This window comes from Dryobates pubescens, chromosome 13, assembly GCF_014839835.1.
Source record: "Dryobates pubescens isolate bDryPub1 chromosome 13, bDryPub1.pri, whole genome shotgun sequence".
Lineage (NCBI taxonomy): Eukaryota > Metazoa > Chordata > Aves > Piciformes > Picidae > Dryobates > Dryobates pubescens.
Window position 1 is genome coordinate 11,931,587 of NC_071624.1, and position 15,752 is coordinate 11,947,338.

The window sequence follows — 15,752 nt, forward strand, 5'->3', positions numbered from 1 at the left end:
GGGCAAGCACTGATTTCCAGTGGTTCAGGACCGGACAGCTGTTCCCTCCCTCCTGTGCAGAGTACCAGAGGTGAACTTGGAGGTGGCACTGGAAGTTTCTCAGGTCAGGTTTGCAGGTGCTTCAGAGGGACACGAATAGCATCAGGACTGGCCAAGCAGTGAATCAAAGCCACCTCAATCTCATCTGCCACAGCAATAACCTGGTCCTATTAGTCAATGGGAAATGGGCTCCCAATTTCACCAGCCTGGGGAAGCCACCCTGCCACTTGCTTTATCATTTGCTGCAGTACTGGGGAGTTGTCCTCTCCTTACCTTCAGCTGGTCATGGGCAAAGACAAGGGATGAAGCAGCAGCCTCAATACATCCAGTGAGCACAGCAGGCCATGGCCAATCCCCCATGAAAGCAAGATTTTCATGGCTAAGTGGGATCCCTGGGCAGGGAAAGAGCCTCAGACAAGGCTGTGAGCATTGTTCTGTCTGCCTTCTCTCTGCCCTGCAAAAACCTCCTCTGAGGTGCACCCTGAGCTGCGAAGACCAGAGGACCCTTGCCTGCAGTCCTCCCGTCACTGAGTCTTCAGCAGTTTGATGGGTGTTTGAAGCCCTGATGAGGATCCATGTGGAGCCAGGGACCTCTCACTCCCCATGCAGGGGCTCAGGAATGCAGTGTGCACAGTCTGAGGCCAGCAAAAACGTTTGAACTCCCCCTCCAAGAGGCCCAGAGAGCCCGTCTCGCGCTGCTGAGCGGCAGACGCGCACAGCAGCAATGGCTGAGCCAGAAAAAGGAAGGAGGGGGAAATCAAAATTCTTTCAAGATGAAGCCGCTGGGGAAGACTCAGTCATCTCCACCAACCAGCTCTGGTTTGAACACTCTTGCCTTTGAACACAAGGACTGCCAGCTTTTATCAGGATGTGATGGCAAGGTAGGATACCAGCTCCTTGCCCTAACAAGAAGGCAGCTCACTCAAGTCCAGAGCATCCTGAAGAAGGCAAGGGAGGAAAGTTAGTAAAGACACCCACGCAGCCTCACCACAAACAGAGGAACCTGTTCTTCAACGTGTTTGTGCTCTCTGGAAGCCACGCAGACCACGACACCATGTCTGCAGAAGCCTGGAGTGGGGTGAGTGGTCTAGCCTGGTCATACGGTGAGGCCACTTGCCCCATGCCAGGCTTCTGCAGACAGCACCGATGGCTGAGCCATTTGCCCCAGGACATGGCTTGGCTTCCACTGTGGTGGCTGTCTGCAGTGGGGCTGGATGCCTCTCCCCCTCACCACTGTACCATGCTTCTCTGGAAGGAAAGGCAGTTTGTTTAGGGATGCACTGTCAATCTCGGTGGCTGCCTGCTAGTCAAAAAGCCACCAAAAGGGGCATCTCCCTGTGTATTTTCATTTCCTCCTTGGTTTTGAAGATAAATACGGGAGAGGCAAGTGGCCTTGCACGCTCCCCATTCAAACACCTATCGGTACAATTAATCCCAACACCGTTCTGAGCAGTGGCACAAAGGGCCTTTGGTGTAAAGTCCTTTATCTGGGAACAAAGAGCTGCCTGTGGGAGAGAACCTGAGGTTGCACTTTTCCCGCTGATGAGCGTTTTGTGTACACAAAAGCTGAGCCACACAGAGCGCCCTGTGCACACGTCAGGTCTAGGAGACCCCGCTATGCATTTTCCTGCAGTGTGCAGCATACTCAGATCCCTCCTCCTCCTGGAGGGTCTTTGCTCTTCTGATCCTTCCCCAGCTAAACCTTGTCCACAAGGGCATGGAGCAGTCCTACTGTGAGGCTGGGGAACTCCACGCACTTGTAAGGGGAAAACACAGCTGTCCTGCTCAGTCCAAGGCAGAGCATGTACTCTGTGGATGGAGCATCCGACAAACAGCAGCTTCGGAGCCGTTGTGTGCCTGAGAGACTGCGTGCTGGGAGGTTTTGGTGCTCAGCAGCCTCTTATGCTGGAGTTGCATTTTGGGGAGGGGAGGCTCTTGCTGATGCGACTGAGAAACGAGTGCAGTGACAAAGACTGCAGCCAGGGAGGAAGGCATCACCCAGAGAGGACCAGGCCAGCACCCATGAAGTGCCAGGCACTAGGTTTGGGAGGCTGGCAAAGGTGCTGGCAGACGCTGTCTGCCAGCTCCCTCTGCAGGGACTGGGCTTGGCAGCGCTGCCGACATGCTGCACAGCCCACGCGCACTCATCCTCCCCCGGGAATCCCGTCTCTCCCGGGGACCCCTCCTGCATGCTTGGCTGCCCAAGCATCCGGTGCAAGGCCAGGGGGCTGTGCAGGATCCCAGCCTCACCCTTCCCAGCTGTCAGGCCAGGCAGGCCAGGCAGTGTGGTTCAGCCCAAGGGAAGGGCTGGAGTGCTCCCTATCACCGCCCACGCTGGGAACCTGTCCTCACGCTGAGCAGGGCGCCTGCTGCTCCCCAGCACTGAGGTAAAAAACATGGGACTGCCTGGGAGCTGACCTCCCACTCTGTCCCTCTCCAGGGGGACGCAGAAGTTTGGACTGCCCATGCTCACCAATGTGTGCTTGCCCCAGGTCTGGGGCAAGCCAACTTGCCAACGAACTGGGAACAAAGGGAAGAAAGGAGGGGAAGAAGGGAAAAAAAAAACACAACAAACCAACCAACAAAAAACTGGGGCCTGTATCACAGCTGTGGCCCTTCATGCCAAGGGCGTTTGGCCCATCATCAAAGGGGATCAGATTTGCTGAGGCAAATGATGACACATCCACTTCAAGCGGGGCAGGTTCTGCCTGCTGCTGGAGGCGAGCCACCAGAGTGAAGAAGTACTGTGGGCACTTAATAATAGACTCATTATTTCTGCATTATGGCAGGGCCCAGAGGCCCCAACTGAGATTAGGGCCCCTTTGTACACACCACACACGCACACACAAGGGTAGACAGTCCCTGCCCCAGAAATCTTGGCCAAGGACAAGCAGCACTACCATTCCTGTCACCATTGGTGGTTCTAGCCCCACCACCACCATTGCCAGTCCTGGTCATGCTGGCAGCATGGTAAGATCACAGCAGAGCCCAAGATGCTAATTCCAAGGATGCTCTTAGAACGCATCCTCCATTTAATAATCCCACACCTGCGCCAAGGTATAATAACCTCATGAGGGAAGACGGTCCTGTGGCTCCAATCCATCAGCCAGTTGCATCTTCCTCACAGGCCCCAATGCCCTGCACCTTCTGGATGGGCCAGATCCAGCTGCTGGATGAGTAGGAGCTGCCTGGCACACAAGACAGAAGGGGACAAGTGCACTCCCTCTGTCCATCTCTGCCCCATTGTGCTAACTGGCTGAAGAGGGTTTTCCGGCCGCGTGCTCCTTGCCAGGAGCTGTTTCTTGATGGCCGTGAGACAGACTGAAGCATGTGAGACAGGACAGGTGCCAGCTCTACAGAAAGCAGATCAAGTGGCAGCGCCTGGGATGCAGGGAGGGATGTGTGTTTGTTTCCTCCTGGTCACACACTGGGTTGAGTCAGGACCCAGTAAGAGGATTCCTGGAATGCAGATTTCTGCTGTTTTGTGAGCAAGGCCGTGCCAAGCTGGGCTTCAGCACCCACTCTGCATGCACTCTCCTCCAAAACAAGGTACTTGGAGCCTGGAGTTTTTGCAGAGCAGCAGGGTCTTAACCTGTAATCGCAAGCCAAGGACACGTGCAGCCCACTGCCCAAGCCCTGCCAGGTTCCGCTGCCAGGCCCTGGTCCTGCAGAAAGGCAGCACTGACGCCAGGAGAGGCCACGAGCCAGCTGCCCAAGTCCAGCCCTGCACTGCAATTACTGTTCTATTAATACCACGGGGATTTCGGATGTCAGAGCCTGGTGTACCACACCAGGGTCAGCTCAGCCAGGGAAGCACTGCCATCCCTGCCCACGTGGTAGATGCACCCCAGTACTCTCTGCTTTAGCTTGCCCAGAGGGTAAAAGACCTTTTGCTCTGCCAGGCTGTGCGCAAGAGGAATGGGCAGACCCCACGGACAGCTGCTTAGCCCTGCCTACTGCCAGATACCCTGATGGCTTTAAAATGACTGCTGCCCAAATGGGACAGGCATGCCTGTGTATGGCCCAGGGGAAGGAGCTGCCCACTGCAGTTTCCTACCATAGGGACAGCATGATCCGCTGCACTGGTCAGGCAGGATCTCTATGGCCAGCAGAAAGGAAAAATTTATAGGTTGCTATCCCTAGGAGGAATGGCCACACAGCCACCCTGCACTGCCACAGAAATAACTCATCTGATCAGAAGATGACAGACCTGTTCAGGCCACAAATGCCATCAACCAGGACGTAGGCAGCAAATCAGCCCGCAAAGCTGCCTTTGTTTTCAGGCCATGTTATGACAGGGACGCTCCTGCCACCTCCCTCTGTGGCCTCATCGCCGCCCTGTAGCCATGGCTTCATGGGGCAGGTGTCCTGACATGGTCACCAGGTTGAGCTGAGCTGGCGCAGGTGAGCAGACAGCCCTGAAGTCCCCAGAGGAAGGAAGAGAATGGGGTTGGTGCTGCAGGCCTGTCTCTATAGGACAACTGTCTGCAGCAGGCTGAAATCCAAAAGGCCCCTATCCCCTCATCCAGATCCACTATTTTTTTCCAGGTTGTACTTTTGGAAAAAGCCCAGGGAAGGAGTAATGATATTTAAAAAAACCCACCTCCTCCCCAAAAAAGGTTAGTCGCTGCACATCCAAAAGTTCGCCCCACAGACGGGGTGGCTCAGCTGCCAAGCTCCATCCCATCCCGGCAGCACGGAGCGGGAGTTTCTGCCAAGGTCTCCCTCCTCTCTCCTGCCTGGGGCAGTTACCCAAATCTCCATGCTGCTCTCCACTCGCTTCCTCGGCTCTCCTCAAGCATCGAGCCCATCTGGAACTGCTTAAACCCAAATATGCCCTCCCCCCCCCTTCCCTGCCTCCCCCACCCCCAAAGTCAGATTCTTCCAGAGTTAAAACAAGCACAGAGTCAGGAGGGGGTGCCGGGCCGGGCTGACTCGCTCCTTCATTTCAGTTTAATTTCTGGGGAACTAGAATAAATCTGTTCCTGGCGATCGTTCAAGCCCTGCACATTTTTCTCATTAATAAAAAAAGGGCCTTGGATCGCGCGCCGCGTGTGCGTGCGCGCCCGCCGAGCAGCCCCCTCCCCGCGGGGTCTCTCCCGAACCTCAGTCCTCCCTAGGCAGGCAGCTCAGCACCCAAGGGACAAGCAGGACTGGTCGTGGAGGGATGATTGGCGGCTCTTCCCTGGGACGGGGATGGGTTTTGACATAACAGTCACACCTCTGGGAGGAACAGGGAGGCCCAAATCCCCCTGCAGCTGCCACTGGGCAGGAAAGCCCTTGGAGAAGATCCAGGGAGGGGGTGTCCCTGCTGTCCCCCTGCTCCAGCACCACAGCCCCTGCAGGGCCTCTAGGGCATTCCTGGGGAAGGGGCTGGGAAACAGGTGTTTGTCAACAGCTCCTGCCACATGCGTGAGAAACGCCAGGCGAGCCTAGCGATGGAAAAAATAAAATAAAGAGACCCCTGCAGCAATCTCTCCCTCTGTCCCAGACCAGGATCCCTGATCGGCACGCACTGGCACACGCCCAGAAAGTGACCATGGGGCCTGTGTTCAGCCCCGCGGCTGTGCCTCTTCCCAAGATGGCTCCTTTCCTCTTCAGAGGGGCAGCCATGCGAAGCTGGCACTGAGCTTGCTCCCTCCTGCCTCAGGGAGCATGGGCTGGAGGACTCAGCTGTGCTGAGGAGAATGTGAGCACCAGGGAAAGGCTGCAGCCCCTCTGGATGCGATGGCCCTGCAGGAAGAGGATGCAGCACTGCTCCCGAGCTTGATCCCACAAGGCCTCCATCACTGTGCTGAGGGTGGGCAATAATGAAGCCCAAGTGCAGGAGGAGAAGGCCTTGCCAAGAGTGCCAAGGCTGGCTCTCTGTGGGCAGGCTGCCCTACAAAATGGCTCCTGTTGGGCTCCCCACAGCATGCGCACGAGCCGCAGCTCCGCCAAGGAACAGCCTGTGCTCCACCACCAGCCCCACCCCAGCCTGAGCACAGGACTGGGTTTTGAGCAACAACAACAAAAAGCGCAGCAAAAAACCCAAACATGAATTCAAACGGGACCATCCCAGTCAGGTGGGAGTGCCATTGCAAAAGACTGCCTGGCCTTCAAGATGGCAGCCTGTCCCTGGGGGCACGGGGCTGTGCCCAGCTTCCTGCAAGGAGCTTCCTTGCTCTGGGGGAACAGCCCCATCCCTGTCATCCCCAAACACTTCACTCGAGAGCATGCCTCTTTAAGAAGCAAAGCCAAGGTTGTTATGGCTTCAACCCCAGGCTAGCTTGGGGCAATGGCAGCCACCACATCCAGTGGAGCCCATAGGGACAGTCCCCCTTTCTCAGGGTTCTCCTTGGGGGGAGGCTGGTATCTACCCTGCCACCTCTGCCAGCCAAGACCGGGGATGCTGACTCCAAGGCGGCCCTGACACCCTTCCCCCAGCACGGCTCCCAGGCGGAGACGCTTAATCCCGACAAACCAGTTTGACTCAGCACAACAGGAACAGCTACAATTTTAAAAACATGCAAGTCTGTGATTCAGATTGCTCGGGCTGTTTTAATTAAACCCCAAGCTCCTCTGCTCCAGTGGTAGCAGCAAACGGCTCACGGAAAGAAAATGCAACAAACTGGTTTCCCCAAATATCTCTTGCACTAAGTCATCACAACAAAACAAGGAGTTTCGGTTCATTCCTTAAAAACCAAAGGCCGCTATTCCCATTGAAAGGCCTGGCCGGGCATGGCACCGCAGCTGAAGCCTCACTGGACACTGGAGAAGAAACACAGGGCTGCAAATGGACCCCATTGCTGCAAGTTTTCCTTCTCCCTGGCTCTCCGCATGCTCTGCTTGACACAAAGGAAAACCCTTCTCCTCCCCGCCTCGGGAGCAGGGACGGGGCGGGTTTCCTCAAGCAGAGCTTTTAGCAAGGAACAGGAGATTTAATGAATCCAGCGAGCACTGCGGAGCCCCACGACCCGATTTCCTTTGCAGCTCTACCCTAAGCATCAATAAAACCAGCAGGGCTAACTTCCACCCATCACCTTGCTGAGAAAAATACCATTTCAGTGAAAAGTAATTAAACAGAAAGCAAATCTCCCTGCCAAGAAAATACCTGACAGTTCCAGTACAGGGGTCAATTAAGCAAGGGTTTGCTGGTACCAAGAGAAGTGTGGCCACCTGCATAATGCCTGGCTGGGGTCTAGGAGCTGCTAGTGGGCAGACCCCATGTGTGGAAAATCCCTCCTAGAAATCTTCCTGCTGAGGAGGAGTTTGGGTGTTTCACTAGAGCCTGCGTCGGCTCAGGGCTACTCATAGCAATGCAGTGCCTCTGTGTGGGGTTTTGTGGAGGAGCTTGTGGGAAACCCCAACTTTAAGCAGAGTTGGGCTCCCAGAGAGGCTGCTCAGGGCACACTGCCTGGGAGGAAGGCTCCCTGGGAAAGCAGGTCCTGGTCCTGCTCCCAGCCCACCTGCCCCCTGCGGCAACGGGAAGATGGAGCCTGTGGCTGTCCACACTCCCTCGGGTCAGGGTGTTTTGAAGCCTAGGGTTTTATCTCCGGACAGTTGACAAGGGCCTTGAATGCAACACGCTCCCCACGTTATTTAACCGTGTCTGTTCCCCACACGGCCTCTGCTCCCACAGTCCCATAGGGACAAACTCCCCAGCTCCAACTCCTGTGCTGGAGAAAGGACCCGCTGTTGCCCCCGGATAGAGCATTCCTTCTGCAGTCGGCCTGGGGACTGCTGAACCGGAGAAGAAAAACACATTGTGACTTCAAACAGACCCAGCGCACTTACAGGATCTGGAAAGAAACCATTTTCTCCTCGGCAGCACAAAGCCCTCACTGAGCTGCTGCTGAGCATGGCTTTTCCCCTCCACCCCCGTGAGGCCTCGTAAAGAAACTCAACTCCCTGCCATCCCCCAAGGAAGGGGCAGTGCTGGCCAGTCCCAAAGTCCTCTGCCCTCCTAGCTGGCCACCCGACGTGAGCCCAGTCTGTTGTCCCCTCAGAGGAGATGGCAAGGCGGCTGGGTCCAGGGACCACTCGTTGTTGTTGTCTGCAGGACGCGTGTGCAGATTTATGGCCATGCCAGATTTATGATCAGCACTAAAATATTTGAATGAACGTGCATGCTAGATTTACAGTAACCGCTCGAACGCGCCGGTCCCCATCAGGAAGCAGCACTGTGAGCAGTCACAAATGCCCAGCGCAGCAGAAGCGCGGTTGCTGGCTGACCCCGATGCGAGCCACAGCTTCCTAAGGCTGGGCAAGGCAGAAACCTCTCCCGGCCCAGCTGCAACTTTCCCTCCAGCCCAGACAGGAGTGAAGGGGAAAGAAAAACAAAAAAATAAAATCCCAGGGGAATCGGGGCCAGCCCCCAAAATGCTGGGCGGCCGCCAGCCTGCCCAAAGCAGTCCTACAGGGCTGGCACCCAGCTGGGCCCTGACCTCCTCGGGCAGCATGCTCGGCCCTTGACCCCTCTGCACGCTCGGGAAGCTGAGAAAACCCAGCGACTCCACAGCAGGAGCTGTTTATGTTGTCTCCATCCGGCTCTTCACACTGCTTCAGCCCCGGACGATGGCAGGGGAGAGGCTAGGGGCCTTCGTACTTCCCCTGGGACCAGTAAGACAGTCCCTAAATAACATACGCCGGTGCTGCCGGTCCCCAAGCTAGCCGGCATCCCCATTTCTCGGTCCCAAACCGCTGGTAGGAAGCGGGTTGCGACGGACTGTCCGCAGGCTCCCTGCCTACAGCTTCATCTCTCCGCACCTCTCCAACAGGGAGGGCTTTACCCGGCGAAGCAATCACCGGGTGGATGCTCGGACGCCGCTGTCCCGAAAGGGCTGGGCGCAGACAGGCTTCTCCCATGCCCCTCCTGCTGCAAGGCTCCCGCTTAAACCCGGAGCTCACGGAACCAGCAGGCCCACGGCTCCGTTTCCTATGGCATATAATGAAGAATGATTTTTAAATTTTAAATCCGCCCCCCACCCTTCTTTAAAGTAAAAAAAGAAAATCGCAGGACGAGAGGATGAAAAGAAGCACAGACAACAAGCACCCCCCCCAAACTTTCTACAAAGCCCTGCCCAAAGCCGGAGGAAACGTGTTCCCCCACAAAAACCAAGGCGGCGATCTGCTCCTGTCCACGGTCACCCGCTCGGTGCCGCAGCCCCAAGCCCGCACCGCGGGGCAACGGCACTGGCTGCCCAAGCACAAAACTGCCTCCGAGCACTCGAAAGTCTCCCCTGCCCAGAAGGAGGCACCGACAGGCCCTTTTTATCCACAGCCTCCTCTTACCACTCCGGCAGCGGATTCGGTTACCGGACACCGGAGCGTCGCCGCCCCCGGCACTCCCCGCCGAAGCCGCGAACTCTTTGTGCCGAGACAAAAACCCACCCGGGTCCCCTCCTCTTCCCCGGTGCGACCCGCCCAGGGACCCGCCGGTTCCCCGTCAGGGCCAGGAGCCGGTTTTCTCGTTTAAAGCCGGGGAGGACTGGCGGATCGAGATTTATCCTCCCGAGGGGACGACAACAATTAACCGTCTTTCTTTCCCCAACTCCACTGGAGCATGGGGGGGCTGCCCGCTTCCCCGCTTTCTCCCCCCCGCCCAGCCTCCGCGGAGCACGGCACCGCTCGGGATGGTCGCGGCCGCTCGCCCCGGCGGTCCCACGCTGGAGCCTCGGGGGTTAAGGCGGCGGGCGCGGCGAGTCCCGCCGGGGAAGGGATGGAGCCGGACACGGCACACAGACACTCCTCCGGCGGCCCCACCAATTCTGGCACGCCGCGAGCTTCCACTGAAAGAAATATTAATTTTCCAGATCTCTCGGTCGTGGCGAAAAGCCTCGGAACGTGAACCGAGTATGCAACGAGGTGCCGCTCCCTTCTACCGCTGCCAGCAGTCACCGGCCGCGGCCGCCGCGCCTCGGCCGTGCCGGGCTCGGTTCCACCGGGCGTTGACTCTGAAACCTACTGAGGGCAGCTTAGCGCTGGGAGCGAGGCTGGGGCGCGCTGCGGCGGCGGAGATTGCCGGGCGTCCTCGACGTGACGAGCCGACCCGAGAGCGGACACTAACGAGGCCCAGTGGGCTGGGGGCACCCTGGAGGTGTGCGTCCGCGGTCTCCCGGGCCCCGCTGCGGCGGGCGCGTACGCCCGCGCGGTACTTACCCTCCAGAGCGCGGCGGCCGCCGGGGAGCAGCAGGAGCAGCAGGAGGGGAAGCAGCGGCGGCGGCGGCGGGGGGACCCCCGGGCGGGCGGCGGCCATGGCGGGGGGCGGTGCGGGCGGCCCCGCCGGGCAGTCCCGAGCTCGGCGCCACGCGCGGCTCCTCTCGCCGCCGCGCCACGCTCGCGCTCTGGCGCCGCCGCCGCCGCTGCCGCCGCTGAGCCGCGCGGGGCGGAGCCCGCCCGCCAATCAGCCCGCCCCTGGCAACCCAGCGCCCCTGGCGACGGCGAGCGCGGCGCCCATTGGGCGGTGGTGGGCAGTGGGGCGGAGCCTCGGCGGAAAGATGAATTGAAGGGGGCGGGCGCTGCCCGGCGCGCCCCTGGTGGCCCCGCCCCAGCGCGGGCGGTGCAGGGCGAGGAACGCGCCCCACCCAGCGGTCGCCCGCGGAACTGTGCTCTTAAAGGGGCCGCACGGCCTGCCCGCGGACTCCGTCCGGCCTGTCCCGGACTGTACCCGGTGCGAGTGAGTGCTCGAGGCTGCTGGTGTGTGCGTGTGTTGAAGGACGTGTAAGCCCCTCTGTGTCCCACCACCGGCAGTCTGGTTTACCTGTCTCATCCATCGCTGTCTCATTGCTTTCAATCCCATGCCATCCCATGCCATGCCATCCCATGCCATGCCATGCCATCTCATTCCATCCATCATCTCATGTGCCATTCCATCTCATGCCATCCTGCACTAGCCAAATTCATGCATCACATCCATCCCACCCCACCCACTGCACCCTGTCCTATCATATTACATCCCACCCAATCTCATCCCATCTCCACCACACCATGGTTCCCACCATGGCGCTTATATCCTGGACAGGGTGACACCACAGAGAGAGCACCCTGCAGGGACCTCCTCCAGCACTCCCTCCTCTCTCCCCCAGTGTGCCTTTTCCATCATACTTCTCAAGGAAGATGGTGTCAGCTGACATGAATGTTGATATGGCCTCTGGCTGGCAACTGCCTCAGTCCTCTCCCTGTTCTCTTCTACCTTTGCCATGGGGAGGTTTTAGGGGCTTGTGTGGGACAGACTCTGCCCATGTGGCTAGAGATGGCACTGTCATATCCTTCAGGACAGATACATCCCCTCAGTGCTGGGCATGAGACACAGGCTGCAACCTGTCCTGCCCCTCTGTGCTGCATAGCAAGTCTCCTTGGATACCTGAGGAGGACTGGCCTTGGCTGACGGTAAAATCACTCAAGACCCTGATTTTGATGCAGGTTGATGCCCTTGGTCCCTAGAGTGGTTGAAAGCAGGGGGTGCATGGCTGGGTGCATCTCCCAGGGCAGTTTTGTCCATACAGCACAGTCATCTGAGCAGCCCTGCTGCAGCCACCTGCCACCTGCAAGCAGCACCTCACTGCAGCACTCCCTGCCACAGAAACCTGTCCCAGAAACTCCCTTGCTGTGTAGCTGTGGTCCTAGCCCTGTGCAGGTACAAGGGAGCAGCTGTGGAACCACGCTCACTGCCACCTTTCCTGCAGCTCCTGGTGAGAGCAGGAATTGGGAGGGTTATTTGGTCTGGCCATGATTGTCCTTTCTATTATGTGGATGGATGCAGAGCATATTGTATCACCTCCTTCTGCTGCACAAGCCCACCAGAGTGGTGGATGGTCATTTTACTTCCTTGTTCCAGAAGAACTCATCTTACCAAGCCCTGTCCAGAGAGTAGCAAAAGCCTGAGCTCATCCTGTGCTGATGAAAATTTGGAGATGATCTATGCCAGTTGCAGGAATGCTGGCACTCTATGGGAGCTGCAGGGAGCCTTGCCAGGGCACTGTGCCCCAAGGGCTGCTGCAGCACCCCAGCACCACTGGGCACAGCTCCTGAAGGGAAAAGCCATGCTTGAGAAAGCCAACATGCTAATTTAAGATGGGACATGACATATGACTCTGATACATCTGACAGGAGAAGCAGCAACTGGGGTAAAAGGTAAAAGGAAGCAGTTGGGGAGCAAAGCAGAAAAAAGGGGGTTGTTGTGATGGACAATACCAAAGTCTGAGCAAAGAAGCAGAAGCTGTTGGTTTGGGCGCACCATGACGCAAGAAGATGAGCAATGGAGACGCAAGCAACAAAGCTGGCTCCTCTAACATGTGCACTGGGGTATGATGCTGTGCAAGTGGGGAAGGAGGGAAAGAGGGGGCTGATGTAGATGCTGAGAAACTTAACCAGAGGCCAGGCTCAGGGTGGGAGGATTTGCTGTCTCCCCATGAAGTCGCTCCCAGGAAATCCTCCCTGCTGGAGACACCATACCCTAGCCTGTCGACTTAGTGAGATGCAGAAACCTCATTTATTCTGCGATTCCAGAGGTCTGAGTTACCCAAGCACAAAATTTCTGAACGGAGCACATGGGGAAATTGCTTATTCACACTTGAATAACTCAAAAATGGTTGAACCAATTTTACTTAAACTTTCCTCAAGAATTCCCCTTGGAGCCAAGCCATGCCTGGCAAATTTCAGTCCAAAAGGAATTTATTTCAGAAAAGGATGAGAAACTGGAGCAGGGAGCGGGGCGGCGCAGGCAGGGGGAGGATGCTCCATATAATCGCCTCTCTCCCCACGCACTGTAATTAATGAGCCCCTACTTGCTCCCACCGGGCTGGTGCTGCCAGCCCCAGCCTCTCCCTGAGGCCTCATGCTCCCCCAGCGCAGGCGGGTGCGGTGCTGTGGTCCGGGCCAGGGGCTGAGTATTTTGAGGTCCGGCCGGCAGCGGTGCAGGTAGCTGGCTGGGGAGCCCTCGGTCGCTGCCTGGGTGTTGCAGCTGGTGAGCGGCTTGGGGAACAGCACTGGCAGGCTCCAGCATCTGCACAATAGGAAATAACTGTGGTAACTCCGTGGTATTTGCTGGCAGGGGCTGGCTCCGCAACACCAACCCGTCTGTTTGTGCCAAGACTTGGTGCTGAGGACGCTGTGGGCAGGGGACATGCTTGCTCATAGAAACCCAGGCATCTCCCAGCCCCACGATATCCCTGCACACACGCAACCAAGCCCTAGTTCCTTCCAGCATCCCGGGGAGATGGCTGGAGCTGAACAGGGCTGCAACAGGGACTCTGTCAGCACGACATGGTCAGGGATGAGCTGAGAGGTGAAACGTGATGCCATGGGGTATGCAGGGGAGTGTGTCTGCACTGACCTGAGTTAGCAATGCTCTGTCTTAGAAGAGCCCTTCAGCCTGCATTGCAAAGCTACGGTGCCCCTGGTGTCCCCAGGAGGCATTCCTGCTCAGACGGGGAGCGGCAGGACCTGCTGAAAAGAGATGAAAGGAAAGCCTCAAAAAGTGGCAACAGCCATGGATGTTCAGAGGACAAACCTCCCATCCCACTCTCCACGAGGAATTGCTCACCCAGAAACCTTGTCCCACTGACTGTTGCTCACTGTTTCCAAATGCAGCCCCAGTGTGTGCTGGTGATGGGTCCACAATACACTGGCATGCACCTGATATGTGTCAGGCCATGCTGATGCACATGGATGCACCGAGCCACAGCCACTCACCTTGTCTGCATGCAGCAGCCTTGGCTGCGACTTAATAAGGAGGCGATTAGGGAACAATTATTCCTGTTTTCTCAGAAGATCTAAGGGGCATCAAATGAAATTACCCAGCAAGAGTTTTCACACAACCAGGAGGGAGCTGATTCCTTGCCAGGCAACCAGCCCTGGGAGCGTGTTGCCACAAGATGGATAAGGGGACATGTGTCTCAAGGGTGGCAACTGAGTAAATAGGAGAAAAAAGCTCTGAAAGAGGCCTCTGTCACCTGCTCACCAGGAGCACATCTGTGCCAGAGATGAGGGAAGCTGTTGTGTTGGGGATTCCCCTCCTGTTTCTGAGCTGGGTACTGCTACAGTGGGGCCATTGTGGCATCAGGTGGAATCTCCACATCCCCTGTTCCAAAGGCAGTACCCAGAAGGTGCTGCCCTGAGCGGGCACCTGGAACAGCTGGCTGCTGGAGATCCCCCATGCCATCCTCGGCACAGAGGGGGCCCGGGGAAGTCCTGTCACCCCATTCCCAGGGCAGGGAGTGCCACTGCATGCCAGCCTGCCCAGCCACTGTGTTTCTCGCTGGGTCAGTGCTGGCTCCAGCCTGTCTCCTTCCCAGGCTCCATGGGTGCTCACCCCTCCGGGCACTCCTCCCTGTGCTGCCGGGCAGTTGGCACTGCCAGTGGGTTTGGGGCGACTGGCGGTGCCCATGCCAGCTCAGATGGGTCCCAGTGAGGCAGCCACCTCTTGCTGTTCATGGTCCCCACTTCAAAACTCTCCTGTCCCACCCACATCCACCACCCCTCACCTCTGGCAGCTTCAGGATGCAGTTAAACACTTCAGCACTTAAAATTTCAGGTGCTAATTGCATAGTAATGAAAACTTTAATCACAGGGCAATTAAAACCTTAAGTAGCTGTGGGAGATCCATTCCATGTCAACAAAGAGTGCCGCACCGCTCCGGCACCACCCTGGCACGATTTGGCCCTGGCTGGGAGAACCCATCCTACAACCCCTGCTGGCCCTTGCTCCAGGGAGCTGGGGAGCTCCCTCCTTCCCACACCGAGCCGGAGGTGGCCGAGGAATGATCAGCTACTGCCGTAAAACTTAAAACCCAGCTAATTTCGGATTAAGTGCCATATGAAAGGGTTTTGTTATTTTAAATCTCCTACTTTCCAAATTCCCAGGATTAAAATTCTCTGCATTTATTTTAACCACATAACATTTGCAGACAAATCACTTCTCCCAGTGCAAAGTTTGAAGCAGGCTTAGGATCTAAAGCCCAGCCACAAGCTTCAGGATGGAATCTCTGCAAGCGCCCGCCAGCCCCAGTTGCCAGTGTGCTCGCAGGAGAGCTCAGCCACCATTTCTGCAGGGGAAAAGGGCAGGGTGCTGGGGCCCTGGGAAGAAGCATGAGGAGGAAGGGTGGCTGGAGACTTGTCTTCTGGGGTGATTCCTGCACTGGGGATGAGCCCTTGGGCAAAATCTGGTGAGGTTTGTGTGTTTGTAGAGCTGGTCCTGTCCCTCTGCTGTGGGGTACATGCTGTAACTGTGCTGATGCTGCCTGGGTGACACAGGACACTTTGGTAGTAGCCCTTTCTCATAGGGTACTGATAAATGCTACATCCCCCAAAAAACTCCAAACCAAACCAGGGTTTGTGCCTTTTTTCCTCACTGCTCTGTGGCCCACCAGGTCTGAAAGGGAAAGGAGGCATTTGGCTTTGCGCAGCTCCAGCTGCTGGGACAGCACTGGAGGGGTGCGAGGCAAAGATTCCAGGGCTGAGGAACGAGGCTTGGCCCCAGCTGCTGGGAGGTGTGGGAAATATGGGTGCCTGCAGGCAGCAAACTGCCCCCCACTCTTTATCAAAAGCAGCATTGGTGTCTGGCAAATGTCACTCTTCCGTGTGCTTCCCGGCTGGGAGGTCTGTTTCTTCCCGCCTCGCATAGCTCCCTTCCCCTTGCTGCCTCCCAGCCCTGCGGTGGGATGGGACGTGGCAAGGTGGGACACAGGGGAATACATTTGTGACCAGGTGGCCATGGGACTGGGAGGGGCCCAG